The sequence below is a fragment of the Cervus elaphus genome, chromosome 10, assembly GCF_910594005.1.
Source record: "Cervus elaphus chromosome 10, mCerEla1.1, whole genome shotgun sequence".
In the NCBI taxonomy this organism is placed as follows: domain Eukaryota; kingdom Metazoa; phylum Chordata; class Mammalia; order Artiodactyla; family Cervidae; genus Cervus; species Cervus elaphus.
Window position 1 is genome coordinate 31,831,606 of NC_057824.1, and position 23,635 is coordinate 31,855,240.

Sequence of the window (23,635 nt, forward strand, 5' to 3'; positions counted from 1 at the left end):
AGGAGTCAAGTTATGTCCAGGACCAAGCCTGACTCATGGTCCAATGGTGTGCTGTTTTGCGCAATGTGACGGGTTTCCAGTATCTGCTGATTATATGTTCACTGGATAAATAGGAGATGTTGATTTTGCTACTTTCAGATACTCCTGGTAGCTAAATCACCTTCAACAGATCATTTTCAGGGCCCAGTATTGCTCCAGGGGCTGTATCCAGGGACATGGCATTGAACGAGACAGAAAGGGGACTTGTCCGATGGCTTGCAGGTAAAGAATCTGCCTGCAATGAAAGAGCCACAGGGGACATGGATTCAATCCCTGGGGGAGGAAATGGCAGCCCAATCCAGTATACTTGCCTGAAAAATCCCAGGGACAGAGGAGCCTGGAAGTCTACCATCCAAAGGTTCACCAAGAGTCGGGCACGACTGAGTGAGTGAGTGCAAACAGACAAGACAGAAAAGGAACTTGTCCTCTTGGATTCACATTCTTGGAGTCAAATAATAAATAGCCAAGTAAATAAAGGAGATATTTCCTGATGCTGGTAAGGACTATGAAGAAACCAAAGCATGATAATGGGATAGAGAGGGACTGAAGAAGTGACCATAGACAAGAAGGTCAGGTCACAATTGAGCTCAGACTGAAAGAAGAGATCTGGACAAGAGCCTTCAAGGCAGAGAGAACTCACTTGGCCTCATCAAAGAATGGAGAGAGGGGCAGAGTGGACACAGAGATGAAAAGCACGCACTAATAATAAAGCGTTGACCTTGAGACTGTTCTTCAGGATTGGAGACTCTCATGGATTTCCTGACTAGGGCCACGACTGGACACAGAAAGCTTATAGCCTGAGCCGTTCAGTAAGACAAGATGGTACAGAAGGAGACAGTGGCTGGATGATTCCTGATGCTGACCGCGATGTTCCCTGGTCTCCCAATAAAACTCTGGACAGCAGCCAGGCTGTGTTAGCCCACAGCACCTCCTAGCAGCTGCCCTGGGATTGTCTGATTTTTTTTTTTTTTTTTACAAGCTTCTTTTTTCTTCTGCAAGAGGATTTTGTACAGTCTTGCCCTCTGCCTTTGTACACAGATCTCAGTTCTACTTCAGGAATTCCCTTGCTGTTCACAACACACAAGTGCTCCTTTAACCACCACTCTGTCTTCCATTCTCCCAACTCTTCTGCTTTAGGAAGATTGCTGAGTCTCAAAGAGTCATAAACAGGCTTGCTAAAATGGTAGACTTTTGGGTGATATGTCTGTACTAGGGTGAAAGAAGAACTTTAGTTTTTTTTTTTTTTTGATTGTGAGAATGCTCAAGATTTGCTCTCTTAGCAAACTTCAGACTTCAAGCACTTGGTATTGTTCATGACAGTTACCATGACTGAGATTCCCCAGAGTTTATTTGTCATGGCACTGAAGCCTTGCCCCTTAGATCAGCGTCTCCCATCTCTCCCACCCTCTGTTCCACACTCTGTTTCTCTGAGTTTGAAGAGAAGCTCCAGTGTTTCACTGACAGTAGTGGCATCATGGAGAACCACCTTGTCAACCTCAAAAGCCATTGAAAGGGCCCAGGGTTGAGTCAAGAGCTACATGAATGCCTCCCTTGATTCCTCTGTCATCTTGTGAATTAAACCTGTTTTTCGTCCTCCTCGCTGATGCACATCCTTGTGTTGTCACAAACAGAACGGCAATCATGCAGTTCTTGTCCTCTCGAAGAGAAAGAATTCAGTTGCGAGGCATACACAGTTTTAAGTAGCAAGAGTTTTATTAAGCAGAGAGAAAATGCACTCCTGAGAAAGGATGAGAGGACGTTGGCTGGAAATCAGAAGCAGCCCTGTGATGGGGGTAGGGTTGGGTTTTTAGAGTGGTGGGCCCTCCCTATGTCCTATGTTATTTGACTGACAAGTTGATTGACAGCTTTAGGTTATATGTACTTTTCTCCTAGTGCACGGACACTTAGCCATAAGCACCCAAGTGAAACCCACATGTGTGGGGCAAAAACTGCAAAGTCAATTTATTAAATTAAATATGGCACAGTAAACCCCAGGTTACCTTGAGTCACCTTTTAGGTCTTGGTGTGCCTGCATCTACCTGTGATGTCAATCTTATCTTGCCTGGTCCTGATAAGGTGAAACCTAGCGGAGGTCCTTGACCACAGGAAGGAGGTTCTCTGGGAGTGTTCTGATGACCAATGTCCAGGTGGGGGAGGGAAGAATGAACCCATCCAGGACTAGGCGGGGACCTGCTCATATCTGACTAACTACTTCACACCGTGTACAGGGCATCTGCCTCTAACCTGACATTTTCTTATTTAATATTTTAATTATCGGCACTCACCAGAACTGCTTTATACCATTTTAGAGACTGCAAACACAGAGGACTTCAGCTACTTCACTGTTAAATAAGCTATTGAGAAGGTCTCTGGGAACTCAACCACCACGTATTTCTGCAGAATGTGCTCTATTTAATTCCAAAAATATTTATGGAGCACTTATGATGTGCTGGGGCTGAGCTGAACGACAGCATTGAGTGAGATTTGATCTCTGCCCTCTAGAATCTCACAGTGTGTGTGAGAGAAAGTCAAAGAAACAGATAAGTGTGATACAATATTTGGCAGGATAATATGTGGTATGTTAATCTGTGTTCATTGTACCTTTATGTTTTTCTCTTTTGATGTTTCAAGTGAATTGCTAAGCATGCCTTTCTAACCCTGGGGAGTGTTTACAGGATTAAAAGAAGAATCTGCTCGAAGTCAGTGGTTCTTCTGTCTTTTTGTAAACTGCTTAAACTCACTGAAGAGATGAAGGAAGAAGAGGGGAAGGGAGGGCAAGGTCATAGAAAGGACATGATCTGGTGTCTGGGAAGGCTGAAGGCTGGCAGGTCACTTGATGAGTTGATGTGATGGTGGTGTGTCAGCTTGACTGGATTAGGAGACCCAGTGTGCATGCTAAGTTGATTCAGTCATATCTGACTCTGCAACAATATAGACTGTAGCCTATCAGGCTCCTCTGTCCATGGGATTTCCCAGCCAAGAATACTGGAGTGGGTTGCCATGCCCTTCTCCGGGAGATCTTGCTGACCCAGGGATAGATCCCCAGTCTCTTATGTCTCCTGCATTGGTGGGCAGGTTCTTTACCACTAACACCACCTGGAAAGAAGGCCCAGAGAGCTGGTCAAACATTACTTCTGAGTGTGTCTATGAGGGTGTTTCCAAGAAGAGATTAGCCTTTGACTCTGTGGCTTGAGTTTGGAAGGGGGCCCTCACCTCTGTATATGTGCATCATCCAGTCTACTGAGGGCCTGCGTGGGACGAAGAGGTGGAGGAAGGGTGAATTTGCTCTCTGCTTGGGCTGATACATCCATTTTCTCCTGTCTTTGGATTTCATCAGTCTTGGGTTTCAGGCCTTTTGGTCTGGGCTGGAACTACATACATCACCACCGGCTTTCCTGGGCTTCCAGCTTGCAGACAGCAAATCATGGGCCTTCTCAGCCTCCCATAATTATGCAAGCCTATTTTGCATAATAAATCTCTTTCCATATATCTCTACATATCCTAATGGTTCTATATTTCCGGAGAAACCCACACAGTTGGTATTCCCAGCTCGCTTAGAAGCAACATCTCATGGATAAACAATTCGCTTGGGGATTCTGAACCCTAAGGGTGTGGGATTCCAGCTTTGGCAAAGATTTCCATGCCCCTGTCTTGGGCAGAATCAGAGAAACCCAGGAATTCAAAGGTCTTGTGTTGGTTTAAACCCAGAGTCAGCAAACTCTGGCTTGCTACCTGTTTTATGTAAACAAAATTTAACTGAAGCACAGCCATGACCATACATTTTTACAGCCTATGGCTGCTTTTGTAACGCAGCAGCAGAGCTGAGTATTTGCAATAGAAGCTGTATGGTCTGAAAGGTCAAAGTATTTATTATCCAGCCCTTTGCAAAAGTCCTGGCTGACTGGCTTGAACAATGTGCATGTCAGCAGTGATAGCATGGGCCAAAAATCTCACACTTACTACCTGAAGAATTTGGGCTAAGACTTTGGGATTTTTGTATGACCGTCAGGGATGGTGGGCTATGATGCTCAGGAAAGGTGTTCTGATAATGACTGAGGTCAACTTTCCTACCAGTACAATAGGATGGGGACCCAGAGTTGGGTTTAAGTTGATTTAAGGAAAACAGAGGAATGGGATGATCTTGCATGCTGAAGATTTGCCTCTGCTTTGGTTAAAATGGTATGATAATATTATAAACCACTTTTCAGTGCTTTCCACCACTTCTGAGAATTCCTTGTATCACTGTCTTCCTCATCTCGTTCCATTATCTTTCCATCTTTATCACCCTCAGAGAATGGTCATAATAGCAGGAATGCATGGAGGAAGAAGAAAAAAGACAATGCTTAGCTTTTAAGTTTCCAAACAGGCTTTTGAAACTCCTGGCACTTGACAGTAATTTTGAAAGCAAAGGCTTGGTTTAGAAGAGCCAGGTTTTTTTTTTACAGTTTCAAGAGCCTGAGTCCTGAAGAACTTGAGGTGTAAATTTTATGCCATAATAAAACAATTGGAAAGCATAGATGAAGAGTCAGTTTTATCACTATAGAAGTGATAAAACATCTCCTTGGGAAGAGAGAGAAACAAAGAAAAATAAGAGAAATAGGTCCTGATAAGTATTGAATCAGTTATTTATTGCTGCATAGCAAATCATCCCAAAACTTAGTGGTTTAAAGCAATCGTACTCATCTGTTTTGGCCAGTATTCTATTTGGGCTGAGTGTGATGTAGAAAGCGCCTCAGCTGAAATGGCATGGGTGGATGGGGGGTGGAGTGGTGAGGAGGATCCATTTTCAAGATGGTTTATTCATTTGCCTGGCAGGTTGGTGCTGGTTGTTGATGGGGAACTCAGCTAAGGCAGTTGCCATGGATCTGGCTCCTCTTCAAGAGGCCCTTCTTGGGTGGTTTAAACTTTTCATACAAAGAGGTTTGGGTTCCAAGAGCCAAGTGGAACCCAAGTGGTTCCACCAACTGAAGAAGATAGAAATGTATAGCATTGAGGTGATCTGATCTTGGGAGTCACATAAGGTCTTGTCTACCCTTACTCTGTTGGCTGAGGCAGTCATAAATTTCTGCTCAGGTTCAAGGAAAGGGGATGCAGGTCTACTGCTCAGTAGATGGATTGTCAAGATCACATCGTAAGCAGAGATATGGGATGAGAGACGTTGTTGCCTCCCTTTTGGAAAGTCAAACTATCACAAATGTTTAGAGAAGGGACCTTGTCTCCTGCCTCCTCCACACTGAGCCTCAGGGGGAGGATGTTGAACAAATTCTAGGTAGGTTTAGAGGACCTGAACCTCATCTGTTCAGCCTCATAGAAGCTCCCAGGCAACCCAGCTTGGAATGGTATATAAGGGGTGGCTGTGGGTATTGTCTGAGCTGACAGGTTAGTGGCAGGCTCATTGAGTCCTCAACATCCACAGCCTCTCCCAGGGAGCATAGAACACACTTTCTGTACCCAAGGTCATCCAAGGTCAGCATGGTTAAGGCTCTCAGTGAAAGCCTTGCAGTGGGAGTGAGGGGGAATTATCATCAGTGACTGATACCAGACAATATTAAGCCCCAGTGGATGTCAACAAGGAGTAACAATACTGATTAAACATCAGACAAGACAAGGTGCTCCTTTGTGGATACCAAAGGGATAACCAAGGGTCAGATAATTCTCCCACCAATAAGCCTCCCAGAAATTAGATGCAACTGGAAGGAGAAGGCAGAAGGGAACAGATCATGAAATAACCAATGAAACCTTGAATTTGCTGAGTTCTTCCTGAATTGTCCAAGTTTATCCTCAATTGAACAGGATAAGTTTTACTGCAGCCAGGTAGAGTGGGGACACTGGGAAACAATAAAATCCAGTTATAAGGAAATAAGAAAGATTATATTCTTGTTCACTGGGGCTTGTCACTTTTAAATGTTATACCAGCTACCAAGAGATATACATTGGCTACAAAAGACAGTCCAGACCCACACAGTTTGAAAGCAGGGGTGGGTCAGGGCTTGACGGTGAGTGACTCAGTTGGGGGTCCTGACAAGTGACTCCAGGAGCACCCAGGACGGTAAAGTAGCTGTCTTTTCCTGAATCTTTGTAGAACGGAGGGGTAGTCTGTGACAGATACAGTTTTAATACTCCTCTTTTTGAAATGCAAGACAGAATTGCAAAATTGAACAAAAAAAATGATGGACACTTTTGCATCGCTGTCCAATTTGGCCAAGGCTGTATCAGCTCCACAAGCAAACAAGTACTTGGCATCCCTTGGCAGGTTTTTCCTCGAGTCTCATTAGTTCCCCAAATGGAACAGCTGCTGCCAAAGCAGTTGCTCCACCAGCCCCGCGAGCACCGCCTGCCCGCCCAGCTCCCTCAGCTCTGGAGGAATTAATTTCATCTGTAGCAGAGCTCGGGCACCACGGTGATTTCTACTGGCGGCCAAGGGGCTCAAAACAGCCAAGCTAAACATGGTGGGGAGGTGAGCTCTGTGGTCCCTCCCGATGGCCAGCATGCCAGGACCCCCTTAGTCACAAGCACCCTCCCTGGTGCTGGGCAGGGTGGGGAGGCTGCTGAGCAGCATTGCATTCTGAGGGTGGGACGGGGGGGCCTATGGAGCAGGAAGCAGTGATCGGAGCTCCTCCCACTTATTTTTTGGCTTTTAGGCCGATGTCATCCTTTTCCCTGTTCTCAGCCATCCCTGCAAGGGCTTCTTTGTATCTGGTGGCTGTGCAGTCTGTTGGCTGGGCTTCTCCAACTTTAATGTGCAGGCATGTACCTGAGGAACTTGTTAAAAAGGCAGGGCCCGGGCTAGTCTTCGATGTGGCCCCAAACTGCATTTTGGGGGGGAATAATTAAGTGTTAATATTTTATTGTGGTAAAATATACATAACATAAAATTTACCATTTTTAAGTGTACAGTTCAGTGGCGTTAAGTATCTTCATATTGTTATGCAACCATTATCACCAGTCATCTCCAGAACTTTTTCCTCTTCCCAAATTGAAACTCTGTACTCATAATGGCGTGGGTAGCCTTTCCCTTCTCCAGGGGATCTTCCCAACCCAGGGATTGAACCCAGGTCTCCTGCATTGCAAGTAGATTCTCTACCATCTGAGACACCAGGGATGCTCAACACTCATCAGACAACAACTCTCCCCTTCCGCCACCCCCAGCTTTTGGAAACCACCTGTCTCTGTGAACTGACCACTCTAGGAACCTCATGTAAATGGAATCACACAGTATTTGTGTCCAACTGACATTTCACTTGGCATAATGTTTTAAAGGTTCATTGAGATGGGAGCATGTGTCAAAATTTCCTTCCTATTAAAGGCCAAATAATATTCCCTTGTCTACCACATTTGTTTGTCCATTTATCTGTGGGTGAACTTTTAGGTTCTTTTCATCTTTCTTGGCTCTTATAGATAATGTAGTTATGAATATGGGTCCAGCAGCAGCAGCAGCAGGCAAACGAGACTGCATTTTAAACAAATCCCTAAAAACAAACAAACAAACAAACAAAAAACCAAGTCCCTAGTAGGTGCTATTGCTGCTGGTTCTTGAACCTCACTTTGAGTAGCCACTGGCTAAGGGCCTAGTTCTTGGGTTAAGACCCCCAGGATGAATTGAGAGAGTAGCATTGAAACATGTACATTGTCATATGTAAAATTAAATAGTCAGTGAAAATTTATTGTATGACACAGGGAGCCCAAACTGATGCTCTGTGATAACCTAGAGGGGTGGGATGGGGCGGGAGGCAGGAGGGAGGTTCAGATAGGAGGGGACATACATACACATATGGCTGATTCATGTTGATATATGGCAGAAACCAACACAATATTGTAAAGCAGTTATCCTTCAATTAAAAATAAATAAATTTTTAAAAAGGATGTCAACCCTAAAAAAAAACCAACAACCCTGACTTTATATCTGAGGTTGGCACCTTGGGCAAATAATTTAACTTCATTCATCTTAGTTCCCTCCTTTGTAAAATGGAGATAATAATCGACCTTCTTAGAGAGTTGGAATGAGTATTAAATGAGATGATACATGTTAATTTTTAGTATGATGCCTGGCATATATTAGGTTGAACCATAAGAGACTGCCATTCTGATGGGTTAGAACTGGTTAGATATCAGATATTTCATATGGTTCAACCTAAAAGCAAGCTTTTAATATGGTTTTAATAACTGTTATTTGAATAATATTTATGTTAACTCTCATCTCCAAACTATAGTACTGATCTCCTTACTCATGAAGGCATGAGTTGTCTTCAGAGGGCTCCCTTGGGTGAAAGTCATCATCCCCTTCTTTCTCTCCCCACCTCATCTGACTCCAGCCAGCAGCTGTAGCTGCCGCCTTGGCCCACCTCTGGCAGTGTGCCCCCTTCCTCAAGCCTGCCAAGGTGAGGAAAAGCCTGTGAGTGTCAGGTGATGATTTCTGCATTTTTCTGTGTAGAGATTTTTTTCATTTGTGTATATCTGTCCTTACCTATGTATAGTTTTCCTGTGAAGTGAAGTGTAAGTTGCTCAGTCATTTCCGACTGTATGCAACCCCATGGACTGTAGCCTGACAGTCTTCTCTGTCCATGGAATTCTCCAGGCCAGAATACTGGAGTGGGTAGCTGTTCCCTTCTGTAGGGGATTTTCCCAACCCAGAAATTGAACTGGGATCTACTGCATTGCAGGCAGATTCGTTACTCACTGAGCTACCTGATTTTACAGGGCTCAGCAGACTTTGGGGGTCAATGGGGCCTTATTTTCTGAGACAGTGTTGCTTTTGCTGACTCATGGCTTTACCTGCATAGCTCAGAATTCCCCTGGGTCTTTCCCTGAGTCTCCCAGCATTCCTGCAGTCCTGGGGCATCTCACATGACCCTGACCAGTCCTCTTGGTTGCCTCTCTGTGTCCTCTGACTTACCTTGGCTGTCTGACAGGGCACGAGAGGAGGGGACGTTCGCTGTGGCTGCTGAGCTTGTATCTTTAATAATGCCAGCCCCCCGTCATGAAGGTGTTGCCCATCCTCCCCCCAAAGACGAATCCTTGAGATGCTGAAGTAGCACAACATCTGAGTCCATTCTTGCTGAATCCTGGTCACAATGCAGAGAGAGGCTCTTTCTCAGTGCTCGGGAACATATTTAATTTTGTGGACCTAAAACTGTGCTTGGGTCTCTGTATTTAAGACCCCATTTGAAACTGGCTTCTGTGGTTGCTGCCTCCAGCCCTGATCTCCAGGTGGTCTGGTGGGGACAGACCCCAAACTATCCTCACCATCCTTCTCTGTATCTTGGCCCCTAAGAGTCCAGCTTCTCCTTGCTGTCCCCTTCTGCTGTGTCTGAAAATCTTAATGGCTAGCTTTTACTGAAGGCTGTATTAGAATTTACATATATATATATTTTCTGATTATTTGCTTCTTCCACTGGAATGATATTCCTGCCCCACTGATTTTGGGCTTGGCCGTGTGACTTTCTTTGACTAATGGCATGTGGGTGGAGGTGGCGCTTTAAAGCTGTTGCCTGTTTCTACCAGCTCTCTTGTTCTTTTCCTTCTGCCCGAGGAATGGCTCATCTCAGGGCTTATCCCAGATAGTGTTGCCCTTCATCATGAGACTGGGAAGTAAACTTCTGTGGTTGTAAGCCACTGAAATTTGGGGGTTATTTGCTATCTCACAAAGCTGACTAATACAAAGCCTTACCAAGTTCTACGCCACCCACCCTGTGCTCTCCTCCACCCCTCCACCATGCGTGCTCAGTCACATCCGACTCTTTGAGACCCTGTGGACCGTAGCCCACCAGCATCCTCTGTCCGTGGGATTTCCCAGGCAAGAATACTGGAGTGAGTTGCCATTCCCTTCTCCAGGGAATCTTCCTGACCCGGGGATCAAACCCGTCTTCTCTATTGGCAGGCTGACTCTTTACTACCATGCCATCTGGGAAGCCCACTGTTCTACATGTATTTTTTAATTAGTTTGACTCTTACAATGGCTTTATGAAATACATACCAGTCAGGATAAGGTAGGTTTTGCTACAGTAACAAAAACCCCCAAATACTCAATGGCTCCCCAAGAACTTACAATTTTTTTTTTCCAGTTAAGAAATTATTTTTGACTCACGCCATGTGTCTGCTAACGTTCATCACGGGGAACTGTTCCTTAAAGTTACTGAGGGTCCCAGAATGATGGAGGTTCCAATTTTGGCATGTAGCCATAGTACAGGAAAGAGCATACAGCAAATGGTGCCTTGGCTCTTAAAGCTTCTGCCTCGAGGCTTTACATGTCACTGTGCTCACGTTTCATTAGTCAAAGCAAGTTAAATGTTGTATCTTGCATTGAACTCAGGGCTGTCTGACTTCAAAGCCTGTATTCTTAACTAATAAGTCCACTGCCTTGCAAAAGTGCTTGTGGTTCCACCAGACAGATTCAGACTCTCAGCTTCTCCTTGCTTAAAAATTGCAAGCTGGTGGCCCAAGAGCTGTATTTGACCTCTAGGTGTAACTTGTTTGGCTTTCACGGTGTTAAAAACATTCTTAAAGATTAATTGCAGATGTTTAAAGTTGAGACTTCTCATACATGCACACACAGACACACACACACAAACCCCTTTTCTGCATTCCTGGAACACTGAAGATCTGATCACACTGGGGTCCCATTTGCAAATGGCAACAAGGGGTGGGGGCTGAGTTGGGTCATCCCCTTTGATGGCGCTTCCTTATCTCCTCCTGTGCTCCGCCCACCAGCCCAATACCCTCATCTGCCACACCCACAGGTCCTGACAGCAAATGAATTTAGACTCTGCCCTAACTCTCCCATACTCAGAGAGCTGCTAATCAGAAAACCCTCCAGTGCCTAACCAACAGAGATAGGTGTTGGTTGGGGTGTGTGTGTGTGTGTGTGTGTGTGTGTGTGACTTCTTGTCCAAAGAAATGAGCAAATAGACTGCCCATCAATAAAACTCTAACACAGTAATCCAGGGTGGTCCCAGCCACCAGGACAGGCATGCAGGAGCAGCCTCAGGGACAATTAAATTCAATACATATGAATTTTATATCAGCAAGTTTTTGCCACCAGCTTATTAAACTGGAGTAATAAGTATGGGGCTGAGTACCCACTTAACATACTGCAGCCAGAAGGAGGGTTGATGAGGAACCAGGCAAGGGCCTCACTGGGGGAATCGATACAGGCAATGAGAGGACATTGATCACAGCTGCGAGGAGGCCCGAGAACACTCCACCCGGCACCGGAGGAGGAGGAGGGGAGGCAGAATACAGAAGACCAAGTGTTCAAGCCAGGCCAGCTTACCAATGGTCCTGGTGAAATTAAGGGGCTCCTAGCCATCACCTTGCTTCCTGTTCCTTCCTGTAGGAAGGCTTCTTCTCCTTATCCTAGCACAGGTTGCTGCATACAGTTGTGTAACTGCATAACCAGAGTGGATGACATTTCCACCATGTCTACGTGGAAGGTATCCCCAGGACGTGTGTGCTGTGTACGGTCTACACAGATGCCCATGCAGCCTGGTTCTTGTACCACCAAGTCCTACTCATCCATCCAAGTGGAGTTCAAGTATCATGGCCTTTCAGAAACCTCCCCTAACCCCTCCTCTGAACTGCCTCTACTTTTTGCTGTCTCAGTTTTGGTACATGTCCCATTTCTCCAGAGAGTTCTTCACTGATCATCCCCTGCCCCTCAACCTCAATGTGTTTTCTCTTGTTATTCTCTCTTACAGCATCATGTTCTTTCCCTTCATGGCATTTATCCCAGTTTGTAATTAAATATTTATCTGTGTAATTATTATTTCATGGTCTCTTCTGCAGCTCAGCTGTAACCTGCCTAAAAGCAGGGGACCAAACCTTGATTTTGTCCACTGCTATTGTCTCACTCCCAGCACATAGTAGGTGCTTGATGTTTAATGACCAAAGGAAAGTGCATACATATCACTTCATTTACTACTTGGCAGGTGAAGTGAGGCCAAGGACCAGCCTTATCCATGCATAGGTCCCCTGGGTACTTAGCAAAACCCTAGCACATAATCAGTGCCCAGTGAGGACCTACTTGAGGAAACAAATCACATGAGCATCCATCATCAGATTTGCTCAATTTGCTCCGGCCTTTTCCAAAGCAAACACCTCTTCCTGGACCGTCATCATTTCTACTACTCCTCTTTCTCCAACTTTTTGTCTGGAAGATTTGGGTATGTAATGGACAAAGCTTCCATAGATCAATACCTAACTCAGGGGTTTACAACTTCTGCCTACCGCCTGGTATGTGAATAAAATTTTGCTGGGACCCAGTCAAGGCTGTTTGTTTCCATGCTGTAGATTTTGTGCTGTCACGGTGGAGTGGAATAGCTGCCACAGAGACCATAGGTCCCATGGACATAAAATAGCTGTGAACTGAGACTTTAAAGAAAGACTTTGGTGATCCCTGCTTTGGCTTAATAGCCTTTAACAAATAATTTAAAACTTTCTGAAACTCAGATTTCTTATTTGTAAAAGGATTTATAATACCCGCTTCATAAGATGGTTGTGAAGGTTCACATATGGTAGTTCATTTATTTATTTATATTAGTTCAATAAATGTTTGCTTTTTTCTTCTCTCTTTTTTTGTAAGGAGAATTCCGGTCCCTCTGCTGGATTCTCAACAGAACCCCCGTTTGTAGTCACTTATTCAACAAACAGGTATTAAGAACCAACTAGTACATCATGAGAAACGCTGGGCTGGAAGAAGCACAAGCTGGAATCAAGATTGCTGGAAGAAATATCAATAACCTCAGATATTCAGATGACACCATCCTTATGGCCGAAAGTGAAGAGGAACTAAAAGGCCTCTTGATGAAAGTGAAAGAGGAGAGTGAAAAAGTTGGCTTAAAGCTTAACATTCAGAAAACTAAGATCATGGCATCTGGTCCCATCACCTCATGGGAAATAGATGGGGAGACAGTGGAAACAGTGTCAGACTTTATTTTTTTGGGCTCCAAAATCACTGTGGATGGTGACTGCAGCCATGAAATTAAAAGATGCTTACTCCTTGGAAGGAAAGTTATGACCAACCTAGATAGCATATTAAAAAGCAGAGACATTACTTTGCCAACAAAGGTCCATCTGGTCAAGGCTATGGTTTTTCCAGTGGTCATGTATGGATGTGAGAGTTGGACTGTGAAGAAAACTGAGTGCCAAAAAATCGATACTTTTGAACTGTGGTGTTGGAGAAGACTCTTGAGAGTCCCTTGGACTGCAAAGAGATCCAACCAGTCCATCCTAAAGGAGATCAGTTCTGGGTGTTCACTGGAAGGACTGATGCTGAAGCTGAAACTCCAATACTTTGGCCACCTGATGTGAAGGGCTGACTCATTGGAAAAGACCCTGATGCTGGGAGGGATTGGGGGCAGGAGGAGAAGGGGACGACAGAGGATGAGATGGCTGGATGGCATCACTGACTCGATGGGCATGAGTTTGAGTAAACTCCGGGAGTTGGTGATGGACAGGGAGGCCTGGCGTGCTGTGATTCATGGGGTCGCAAAGAGTTGGACACGACTCAGCGACTGAACTGAACTGAACTGATGTGCTAAGTATTTTGTTAGAGGATTCAGTGGTGAACAAGACACAGACTCTGGCCCCAGGGATCTCCTGGTTGATGAGGGGAGAAAATAAACAGGTAGCCCAACCCCAACGTGGTAACTGCTGGAGAGCAGGAACCTGGGGAAGTGGGAGCAGCTTCTGCAGGCCTAGGAGGCATCCCAGAGGAAGTGATCCTTAGGTTGAAGCCTGAAGAAGAGAAGGTGAGTTAGACAGGGAAAGAGACCTGAGAAGAACCAGTCCCAGAATTATCACTATGCTTGTACTTCCATGATGGTGTGACGGCTGGGTGACCACCCCACCCCCCCTGGAGATGAAGCTACAGACGGAGAGCAGTGAGCCAGGAGACTGGGCAGGGAGGCGGGAATTTGTCCTGAAGAAGTCCCCTGCTCTAGGTCCCTCCCCAGGAATGTGGGTGCTGAGTCATGGGGTGGCCCCTGGCCAGGTGTGGCTTGGGCTGGTGTTATGGGATGAGGAGTTTGGAGCCCTGACTCCTGGGGGTGGGGTAAGCAATAATGGACATGTGTTTTCCATTAAGATTTCAGTGTCACCAATGCAAGAGCCTTCAGGGACAGCTGAAGAATCCTCATGAGGGATGACCAGGTGACTAAGCCCTGTTTGGGGTGACTTCACCCTCCCCCCAAGTCCACCACCTGGATCCAGCTATATGTTACCATGGGTAAATCAAGAAAACCTAGACCACCTTATCTGATATTGACAGCTAACCTTCACTGAGTACTTACTCTCTGCTAGACACTCTTCTATAAGATTTCTATTGGTGAGTACATTTAATACCCTCACATACCTGTGAGGAATGAGCTATTATTACTATCCCATTTGGCATGTGAGGAAACTGAGATCCAGAGTATGTAAGAGGTACAGATGGAGCCAGTATTTGAATCCAGGAGCCCTGACTGGGTTCTTTACAAAACCCTAGGTGAGGAGTGGGGTGGGGAGACTAAACAGCTGGCAAAAGAAAGACTAGGCTGCCAGATTTAGACCTCTGATTAAGGGCATGAAAATGAACTTCATAAATGTGAAATGATGATGGATTAAAAAATTTGAAACATTGCTCTTTCAAAAGCTGCCTTGTCCTTTCTTGGATCAAGATGTACCAGGCATTAGGCAAGGATGCCTGTGACATGGTTCTCAAGCTTCAGTGTGCCTAAGACCTTTCCTAGGGTGCTTATTTAAAATGCAGATTCCTGATCTTGTGGTGAGAGCATTTGATTCAAAGACTGGGACAGAGCCCAGGAATATGCATTTTAGCATGCACTCTAGTTTGATTCCACTGTGAGTGAATCCAGCACCACCTTTCAAAATGCAGTGCAATGTAGTCGATCAGGAAAGGTCTGATCCAGCCTCCACGTGGGTGATTAAGAAGGTGAGATTCTGCTTCTGTCTCTGAGCACCAAATCAAGGAAAGAACTCTGCATCTGAGATCAGAAATAATGACCACACCACTTCCCAGCCACATGCCCTTCCCTGGAGAAGCCACTTAATCTCTCAGGCTTGGACTCATCAGTCTCTTCATCTGTAAAGTGGACATAATAATGTGACAAGGACCAAATTTATTAGCTTCTTAGCCATGTAGTATTGAGAACATCATAGAATCTCTTTGAACCTCAGTTTTCTCATCAATAAAATGGTCAATAATAATAGTGAAGACATTATGAGGCTGCATAATAAAATTATTTTATTATATGATAAATAATAATATATTTTATTAAATAATAAAAAATAATTTACAAAAAGACTATTGGGGAAATTAAATGGGAGGGAAGGGGAAATAGGTGATTAAGAGACTGTTGATAAATGTGTCTGCTCTGCTCCCTCCTACCTTTATTGGTCGAGTTAATTGCTTCCTCTGGGTGAATTTATCGCTTTGAAAGGAGATGTTCATTCACAGTATGCATTTAGCTCAGTCGGTTAAGATGTGGAGTTAGTGAGATCCCAATTGTGGTTTGATCCCTAAGGTGTTGGGGGAGTTAGTTGTTTCTATTCAGAAGTTCCCCTCACCCATAGTGGGTTTCCTCATTCCGGCCAGCAGCCCCTGCCAACCTGGAGAGCTGGCAGATGAGGGTAGATGAGGGAGGGTAGGCAAGGGAGGAGGTCATCCATCACTAGCACTGGCCAACCCCCTTCATAGGACACAGGTTTCCCTCAGCAGCAATCAGCAGAGCATCCTTAAATGGGAAGACAGTTCCTTATCATGAGTTTATTAATGGAAGGTTTATTGGGGCTGGAAGAGCTCACTGGGCATTCAGGAAGGCCAGCCAGATCAGGTTGGCAAGTGGCCCCAGCCATCCCACTGGATACCTGGGGAATTTTGGAAGCAGCCCCTGGGCCCGTTGCCTAGTCTCTCAGGAGGATCTTCCTCTATTGGGCAGGGGGAGTCTGGGAAAGTATCCCAGTCTTCAGGAAAAAACTGACAGAGGAAAACTTGTTTATGGAGAAAATGTCAATGGAAGGGATGATCCAGAGTATGCCATGTGCTCCATGCAGCCTGCCTTGATATCATCCCCACCTTCAGGGGGCACAGACTACTTCCTGCTGTGGGCCTGTCCTACTTCACTGTACCTAGTCTACTACTCATGGGGATGGTTGGTTACATGATACTTGAAATGCTATCCTTGAAAAAAGAAAATTACAGATAGGTCTCAGGACCACTTTGTCCTCCATTCTCAATCCAGTACCCTTCTGAGGTAGTCGTTGTTTTTACTCTTGTGTATATCTTTCCAGATGAATCATAGTAATAATAATTATTATTGCATTAATATTGATACTAGCAAACATCCATTGAACACTTACTATGTACCAGTCTTATATCAGCTCACTTAATCTTCACAACAACTCCATTTTATAGATGAGGAAACTGAGGCTCAAAGGATCTCAGAAATGTTCCCAAGATTGTACAACCAGTAAATGGGATAATTAGAAGGTGAGTCCTGGAAGTATGAGTCTAGAATCTTGCCCTTTGCCATTGTGCTGCACTGTCTTCTACATACTTATTTACATGTTCATTGAAGATAAATGCTGTGTGTGTGTTCATGTGAATGTGTGGGCAGAGAGGATTATATTTAAATCATAAGTGGTATCATCCCCAAGTTCAACTAGCAATGTGTTTTGGAATTTTTGCCATGTCAGTAGAAATAGACTTACCTCAGTATCTTTGATGTCTGTTAAGCTCTTCATGGACTTTATGGATTGCAAAAATATAATCATGGATCTTTTTTTATTACCCCGCTGATAGAACACATTTAGGTTTTTCCTTTTCTTCTTTATTTTAGTCTAAATTTTATCTTTATGTTGTAATTACAAATTTACATTTTTAAAGACAGGATTTACATTTCGACAAAGGACGCATGTTGACTGTGCATTCTTTCTTGGGTCTGTGTATCTTGCCTCACGTAGAAGCACATCTGATCCTGTTCTAGGCTGAGCAGCATCAGGATGCAGACCATGACCTAGTTCCTTCTGTATCACCTGCTACAACTGTGCCTGGTGTGTGGTGGGGGCTCAGTGACTGAATGAATCAATGACTGAATGATGTATTAGTTCTGTTACTGCTGGATAAACTACCATGAGGCTTAGTGACTAGAAGAGAACATGTTTATTATCACACAGTTCTGGTGGATCAGGAATTCAAGCAGAGCTCAGGTCTTGGGTTTTAGAGTCTCTCCTGGCTTGCAATCATGGTGTCAATGGGGGCTCACAGGTCTCAAGTCTCAACTGGTGAAGCGTCTGCTTTCAAACTGGTGTTGCTGTTGGTAGAATTAAATTCCTCATGACTGGTGGAACAAGAGCTTCAGTTCCTCTTGTCTATTGACAAATAGGCCTCTCCAACATGGCCATTTGCCTGATTAAAGTGTGCAAGCTGAGAGGATAACAGAGTCTTCTGGCAAAAGAGGAGTTATAATCTTCTGTAATCTAATCACAGGAGTGACTTTCCCATCACTTTTTTTGTGTTCTATTGATCAGAGGCAAGTCACAGTCCTATGTACACTCAAAGGGAGGAATTTACATATGGGATGAATACCAGGAAGTGTGAATCACTCAGAGAAGTTAAGTGATTTGCTTAAAATCACACAGCCAGCAAGAGGAAGAGCCAGGATTTGAATCTAGGAATTATCCTGAGTTTAAGCATTAAAACAGGCCATTAGGATCTAAGGTTTGCTCGACATATTCTCAAATACAAGGGGCCATGACGGCAGTGTTACAAAGAAGCATCCTGGTGTGGTGGAAAGAGAAGAGGATGTTAGCAGCAAGAGACCTAAGTTTGAATCCTAGCCATGCAACTTCTTGCTCTATGACTCTAGGCACTGCCTCCGGTGACCCTTACTGAGTCTCAGTTTTCTAATGTGCAAATGGGATTGTTGTGAAGGTTAAACATGATAATAAATGGATGTAAAGTCCTGCTCAGAATGCTTAGCAAGCAGTCTGCACCCCATGGATGCAGCTGCTATTTTCATGGAAGCTGGCTGGGCAATGGCATTGTTTATAAATACATATTACACGCTTTTGAGAGGTTCTTCAAAACCCAGTTATTAACTGTTAATGGTCTCAGTCTGGGGTACTCCTTCTGAGGTGTCATTTATGATGGCTGTTTTCTGTTTGTTGATTTTGCATGCACAAACCCACTTGATTAAGAACTGATGAAAAAAATAGTAATTCAAGCAAATGAAAGGATGTTCCATGAGAGGAAATCTTGACAACCGTGAAATTAGTGCATGAGTATGGTTGTCATGGTTAATCATGACTGAATAACTGGCCTCGGTGGGAAACTGCCACATTAGACAACGAATATCAAGAGAACTTACCCACTGTGCTCTGAGGACAGTACCCAGAATGTGCACTCAAGGGGGTGGGGTTTTAGGCAGATGGGCACCCCTTGGTACGATGGGTTTCAGACCAACTGAGAAATTCATAGACATAGGAGTGAGACAGGGATAAAAATATCAAACTTGTTGCTGGCTCATCTAGATTGAAGAATAGAGCTTGGACTTGTGACTCTAATCAATTTTCTTAATACTCCTCCTCTGGTCTAGAACTTGAAACCTTCTTCAAGGGAGAGCTAGGAATGAAGCGGGGGCAGGGTGGGGTGTAACGAAAGCGTAGGGGGATGATGAAACGGTAAGAGAAAGGGAAACGGAGGCAAAGAGAAGAGGAGAGAGGAGGAAGTGAAGGAGGAGGGAGATACTAAATGTCAAAAGGTAACAGTGGATCAGTGGAGCGCAGATGCTTGTCAACCAACCAATAAGATCACTGTTCCGCCTCTCAGGAGGAGGAGTCAGTGAGAGACAGAAGGGAAAGTAAAGACTTGTTCACCCAGTGGTGATGGTACAACTCTCTATTTTATGAATCAGTCTAGACACTTTAGTGAAGGAGGCTCTGGTTTCCCCCCCCTTTCATCAGAGAATGATCATTGTAATTATACCAAATATTTACTGAGTTTATACTATGTGTCAGGCATTGTGCCAAGTCTTTTAAATGAATTATCTCTTTTAGTCCTCACAGCAATCCTTTGAAAGGGAGAATAAAATTAGACCCATTTTATAAGTGAGGGTGTCACTGGGACTGTGACACTTTGTCAACTAGCCAAGGTCCCACAGTGAGGAAATGTCAGACTGAGAACCAAATCCAGGTCTATCCGTTCTGAAATCTGTTTTTAAAATGGCACTTTCTAGAAAGATGATCCATGTGCTTCCTGACTCAGAATCATCAGGATGTGTTTAAAGTGTGCAGATTTCCAGCCTGCCTGACTCAGGAGGTCTTGAGGACTAGCGCAGGGATGTGCACTTTAAGCAAGGGCACTTGGTGATTCTAATGCACACCAAAATTTGACTATGATTGCACTGGAAGGATGGATTTCCAATTCAGCTTTTGCTAATTTACCTTTGGGACAAGAAAATGGGTACTTGTTTGCAAAGAGGATCTTTCCTTACTGATTTTTACTAATTTATCGAATCTGGCAGCTCACTGGGAGCTGGATAAGCTCAGCCTCCCTCCTCTTAGATATCTGAACTCCAAAGGTCTGACCGTCACTCCTCATATATTTTTTCTTTACAATATTCAATATAGAGGTTTTTTCCTTTTGCATAGTGGTGATCTTTATACCAACAGAGGATAAGAAAAGGGGCACTGTCTTCTGAAAAACTGACCCCCCACCCCCTTTTGCTTCTCAGTACATGACTATTTACATAGACCGGCATAGTTGAATACATTCATTTGCGTAGATTTGCATTCACTGGGGATGTTCTGGGATTCTTTTTATTCATTTGGATCTATGCTTGAGTGTGTTCTGTATACTACAACTTCCTACCCTCCCATTGGACCTAATTAAACTCTGATTTCAATGGTTTTACTTATTTACTTTTTTCAGTTAAAATCTTTTTCCCCATGGTGGATAGTTAGCTTTGGGAATCTAACTTGATAACTGGGACAGATGCAGTTTCTTTTATTGGCCAATGAGAGACAGTGTAGAGCAGTGATGAACAGCATGGATTCTGCCGTTAGATCTGGGTCCAAATCCTGGTTTATACAGTTGCTAGCTATATAACATTGAGTAGTTTTCTCAATGATATTAGGGAATAATAATAGTACTTACCTATAATGCTGTGGGGGTTAAATGCATGTAAAGCATTTGCCTGGCTCATGGTTCATACTACCTGGCACATGACTTAAAAAATGGGAGCTCCTGAAAAGTATGATTTAATCTGGCTGGATACCCATCTCATTTTCTCTTCCTGCGAATATAGGAAGAAGGTGTTCCAGCCTTCTATACAATGAGATTGGGGCCATATGACTGGATTCTGTCCAGTGGAAATGGATTAAAGTGACATGACCCTCTTCTAGTTGTTGTCGTTCAGTTGCTCAGTGGTGTCTGACTCTTTGTGACCCCATGGACTGCAGCACGCCAGGCTTCCCTGTCTTTCACTATCTCCTGGAGTTTGCTCAAACTCAAGTCCATTGAGTCGATGATGCCATCCAACCATCTCATCCTCTGTCGTCCTCTTCTCCTCCTGCCCTCACTCTTTCCCAGCATCAGGGTCTTTTCCAATGAGTCAGCTCTTCACATCAGGTGGCTGAAATACTGGAGCTTCAGTTTCAGCATCATTCCTTCCAATGAATATTCAGGACTGATTTCCTTTAGGATTGACTGGTTTGATTTCCCTGCTTTCCAAGTTACTCTCAAGAGTCTTCTCCAGCACTGAAGTTAGAAAGCATCAATTCTTTGGTGCTCAACCTTCTTTATGGTCCAACTCTCACATCTGTACATAAGTACTGGAAAAACCCGGAAAAGGCAATGGCACCCCACTCTAGTACTCTTGCCTGGAAAATCCCATGGACGGAGGAGCCTGGTAGGCTGCAGTCCATGGGGTCACTAAGAGTTGGACACGACTGAACAACTTCACTTTCACTTTTCACTTTCATGCATTGGAGAAGGAAATGGCAACTCACTGCTGTGTTCTTGCCTGGAGAATCCCAGGGATGGGGGAGCCTGGTGGGCTGCCGTCTATGGGGTTGCATAGAGTCGGACACTACTGAAGTGACTTAGCAGCAGCAGCAGCACTGGAAAAACCATAGCTTTGATTATTTGGATGTTCGTCAGCAAAGCGATGTCTCTGCTTTTTAATATGCTGTCTAGCTTTGTCAACAAAGGTCTGTCTGGTTCAGGATATGGTTTTTCCAGTGGCCATGTATGGATGTGAGAGTTGGACTGTGAGGAAAGCTGAGTGCCGAAAAATTGATGCTTTTGAACTACGGTGTTGGAGAAGACTCTTGAGAGTCCCTTGGACTGCAATGAGATCCAACCAGTCCATCCTAAAGGAGAGCAGTCCTGGGTGTTCATTGGAAGGACTGATGCTGGAGCTGAAACTCCAGTACTTTGCCACCTCATGCGAAGAGTTGATTCATTGGAAAAGACCCTGATACTGGGAGGGATTGGGGGCAGGAGGAGAAGGGGACAACAGAGGATGAGATGGCTGGATGGCGTCACCCACTCGATGGGCATGAGTTTGAGTAAACTCCAGGAGTTGGTGATGGACAGGGAGGCCTGGCGTGCTGCGATTCATGGGGTTGCAGAGTCGGACACGACTGAGTGACTGAACTGAACTGAACTAGCTTTGTCATAGCTTTTCTTCCAAGGAGCAAGCGTCTCTTAATTTCATGGCTGCAGTCACCATCCAGAGTGATTTTGGAGCCACCAAAAATAAAGTCTTTCACTGTTTCCATTGTCTCCCCTTCTATTTGCTATGAAGTGATGGGACCGGATGTCATGATCTTAGTTTTTTATATGTTGAGTTTTAAGTCAGCTTTTTCGCTCTCCTCTTTCACATTCATTAAGAGGCTCTTTAGTTTCTTTTCACTTTCTGCCATTACAGTGGTGTCATCTGCATATCTGAGGTTATTGATATTTCTCCTGGCAATCTTGATTCCAGCTTGTGCTTCATCCAGCCTGGCATTTCTCATGATGCACTCTTTCTGCATATAAGTTAAATAAGTAGGGTGACAATATACAGCCTTGACATATTCCTTTCCCAATTTTGAACTAGTTTGTTGTTCCATGTCTGGTTCTGTTGTTTCTTGACCAGCAGACAGGGTTTCTCAGGAGGCAGGTAAGCTGGTCTGGTGTTCCCATCTTTTTAAGAGTTTTCCACAGTTTGTTGTAATCCATACAGTCAAAGGCTTTAGTGTAGGCAATGAAACAGATGTTTTTCTGGCATTCTCTTGCTTTTTCTCTGATCCAGCAGATGCTGGCAATTTGATCTCTGTTTCTTCTGCCTTTTCTTAATCCAGCTTCTATGTCTGGAAATTCTCAGTTCATGTACTATTGAAGGAATTTGATCATTACCTTGCTAGCATGTGAAATGAGTAAAATTGTGTGGTAGTTTGAACATTCTTTGGCATCGCCCTTTCTTGGGATTGGAATGAAAACTGACCTTTTCCAGTCCTGTGGCCACTGCTGAGTTTTCCAAATTTGCTGGCATATTGAGTGCAGCCCTTTAACAGCATCACATTTTAGGATTTGAAATAGCTCAGCTGGAATTCCGTCACCTCCACTAGCTTTGTTCATCATGATGCTTCCGAAGGCCCACTTGGCTTCACACTCCAGGATGTCTGGCTCTAGGTGAATGATCACACCATCGTGGTTATCCGGGTCACTGAGGCCTTTTTTATACAGTTCTTCTGCATATACTTGTCACCTCCTCTTAGTGTTTTTTGCTTCTGTTAGGTCTATACAATTTCTTTCCTTTATTGTGCCCATCTTTGCATGAAATATTCCCTTGGTATCTCTAATTTTCTCAAAGAGATCTCTAGTCTTTCGCATTCTATGAATTTCCTCTTTTTCTTTGCACTGTTCACTTAGGAAGGCTTTTTTCTCTCTCCTTGCTGTTCTTTGGAACTCTGCATTCATATGGGCTTGGCCACAAACTCCCCTATAAATTGTTCATGATCTCTCTTTGACTTTTGTAGTGACTATTCAGGCCACATTTTGAAGTTTATACACTATACTATGCAATGAACCATGACCTGTGGAAAGGAGCTTCCTAGGAGAATTTCTCAACCTTCATTGGACTGTGATGTGTATAAGACATGAACCTTTGTTAAGGCACTGGGATTTTGGAGATATTTGTTACAGCAACTATTGTCAACTACCCTGACTGATACAGCTAGGTATTCTCTGTCCCCCAGGAGGATGAGGGCAGGAGAAAGAGGGACCAAGTAAGCAGGAATTATGGTGTTTAGGAGAAGATGTGGACTTTGGGTCAGACATGGTTACTGGCTGCATATCCAGTATATACAACAGTATACACAAAAATCAGCTTTGAATTTATAAAAGATTATTTTCTCAAATGTACAGCACTATGTCTAAAACTTAACTTTCAGGGTTAATTTGAGAATTAGGAATAATGTATGTGAAAGCCTACCAAATATATAGTAGATGCTCAATAAATTGTAAGTGTTATTGTAGTTATTTTCCAACAGCCTTAAACCTTTTGCCCAAGTGTTAGCAATTCTGATGTCCTAGGGTAAGGATGTGTCAGGGAGT